Genomic DNA, 2,813 nt, shown 5'->3' with positions numbered 1-2,813 from the left:
TCGAATCACCGTCTCGGAGCTTCAAACGGTTGAGCTGCTTCCTTACCAGGTTTTGAGTGCTAATCGACCGCTTCGCAAAAGAATTTTCAAGAGCCTTCTACATTTCTCTAGCCGTTTTCTTTTCGCACACGATCGTCAGACATTCGTTTGCAAGAAAGCTGACGATGTGATTCTTGGCCTTTCGATCTGATTCTTCAAACTTCTTCTTCTCCGCAGCAGCTTCCGGTGCGTCTTGAGTTAACGTATTCAAAACGCCGACAGAGTCCAAAAACATCTTGACCCGGAAGCTCCAATGCTGGAATCCTGCACCACCGTCGAATTGTGGAATACCACACACAGCTTCTTTCGTAGAGGTGCCCATAACCTTTTATGAATGAACGCAGAGCTCGTGTAATCAAAACGTGTGGTTTATTCAGAGGTTGGTTTGAGAATGATAAAAAGTAAAAGATGTCAAAGAAGCCAAGGTTACTGTGTTCAGATAAACGATTGGTCCAAACTAGCAGGTTGCTTCGATGTCAGTTTCAAACTTGTCAGCAGAAATAATTTTAACTAAGAATTTCGTTTTACAACAAAGTACCCTACACTATGCTGTACATAACTTCATATGATTGATGTTATCCCAATATTCAATTATTTTTTAATTCTTATTATGATTATACTCAAAATATGACCCTATTCTGCGGTTTATTTATTTTATAATAAAAATACAAAATATTCCGAGTGGGCGGAGAGCATTGATATACTTTTTACTAGAATATAACGTGTTGTTTTCATCATTTCAAATAACGCATGTGTTGCGGTTACGGCAATAATATTTCAATATTTATTCTATCAATCTCTATGATAATGTTTGGTAGTGAAATATGAAATAAAAATAATAATTGCGCAATTTTTAGATAGGAACATTGACTTTGGATTATGTACATCTATTTAAGAGCCAAACTGAAAGTAATTGACTAAAATTTTTGGTTTTAGATTGTTTCTAAATGTTATATTAACCAAGATTGTGAAGTATGAGATACCGATAACTACTCGTAAGTACTCTAAAACTGATTATAAGTTTTTGAAACTCGTTCAGTATTCGTAGTAAGAATTGCTAATGAAGTGAACCTGAAAAAATTACGTTATTTTTGTACTCACTAGATTATTTTTAGCAAAAAACATTGGAAAAAAAGGTATTTTTCTTAAATTTTCTTAAGTATCAAATATGTCCGCTTATATTTTTCCAAATGTACTCTACTACATCTAAACAACGTAATGAAGATACTGAGCAATCATCTAGCACATAAAAAATAATTTTGGATGTTGTATGTTTGATTTTTGTAAGGTGTACGAATATGGGATTGGCTCTATTTTAGACTCAAATTCAATACTTTTCCATTATTATAAAGATTTGAGCGAATAAATACGATTATGATTGCCGAGTAATAGATGACACCTAAGACCTTCGTAATTGATAAAGTATATCAAAGTCCGTAAATCATTTATTAGTTTTAAACCTACTTGATATAGAAACAGTGCCCCGTACGAAAATGAGGTTGAGTCACTGTATATTATCCATTTATTTTTATATTTACTGTAAACCAAACAGTGATGAAATAGTTAACCTGTAAGATTTACTTTAATTTAATAATGTATGAGGAATAATTGATTTAAGGTCCGTTATTGTTTCTCAACCATATACTGTTCTGTTCAGATGCTTTCATACAATAAAAGAAAAATACAAATGCGTTTATTATTTAAATAATGCTATACATATTTTCAATATTCACTACGTTTAGTTTCAGCACATTATTAAACATAAAACGAATCTCTTGGTGCAGACTTCCTTTTCCTTCGCTCTAGGCACAATTTGTCGGTTTCCTTCTTGTGAACGGTAATGAGCCGTAACAGCATTTAGCAGCTACCATCGTCAGCATCTTGGGATGAAGCTATTTAGAGGTGGATAAGTCTTTTCATCCTGAAAGAAACGAAAGAAACAAATGTTTGCTACGTTATTTACGGATTTCCTTTTTAAGCCGGATTCGCTGCTGACAAGTAATTTCTTGGTCTATCTTGATGCATGGGAAATTCCTGCAAGGAAACGATCAAGAGAGCGCATTTTTCTGATCGCAGTACGCAGTTGAAAAGAAATGTCAGTTCAAATGGGAGCCGCTGTAGAAAATTTCTGCAAGGAATCGACGAGAAATTTCTTTTGCGATTCCTTTTTAGCAGCAAATTAGGCTTCATTCAGAAAAGTTGCGCAAACACTTACCGGATGACGACCATCCTTGACCGTCTGATGGGAAGACCGCTCTTGGTTCGATGAAAACGGCCGGTTGTTTTGAGCCAGAGTGACTTACGTTGTGAACTCTTCTAAAGCCGCTGGAGGTCGAAAGATTTCCTGCAATCTGGATACGGGCTTTTCGGGATACCGGCTTCTCTGAATATTTTTTTTCACTTTCGGTATCATAAAGTAAACAAGACACACTTGAACGAAAACTTGCACACTTAAAAAATTAACACAAAGGCTGTAGAACTTTTGCATAGCACACCAAAAATAAAAAAAGCATAATGGCTTCAAATTTTTCAACAACTTAATTGATTAAAATGAAATAATTAAAAAAATATATTGTTCTCAGGTCATCTGTTTTAGTTCAAATATCTGAATTATAATAAACGCTCTGTAAAAACTACACATTTGTACACAGCAGGGTGTAATTATTTGAAAGTGTCAAAAAAGATGAAAATTGTGTGTGCATGTTGCTCACAAATACCAACCCGTGTAACTGTTTGCCAAACTGTTGCATTAAAGTATTGTATAGTGAAATACT

The 2,813-nt window shown here is 34.4% G+C and overlaps 1 long non-coding RNA gene across 1 annotated transcript; it reads right to left on the bottom strand.

Annotated features, from left to right (window-relative positions):
* Window positions 1-1,765: 1,765 nt before the first annotated feature.
* LOC110674703 lies at window positions 1,766-2,422 on the bottom strand. The gene is made up of 2 exons (XR_002499111.1): window positions 2,255-2,422; window positions 1,766-1,960 (listed from the first exon to the last, which is right to left on the bottom strand). It is a non-coding gene; the product is annotated as an uncharacterized LOC110674703 (long non-coding RNA).
* Between the last annotated feature and the right edge of the window lie 391 nt (window positions 2,423-2,813).

The sequence above is a fragment of the Aedes aegypti genome, chromosome 1 (genome assembly GCF_002204515.2).
Source record: "Aedes aegypti strain LVP_AGWG chromosome 1, AaegL5.0 Primary Assembly, whole genome shotgun sequence".
Taxonomy (NCBI): domain Eukaryota; kingdom Metazoa; phylum Arthropoda; class Insecta; order Diptera; family Culicidae; genus Aedes; species Aedes aegypti.
The sequence above is the reverse complement of the archived record's forward strand: the minus strand, read 5'-3'. Positions and strand labels throughout refer to the sequence as shown.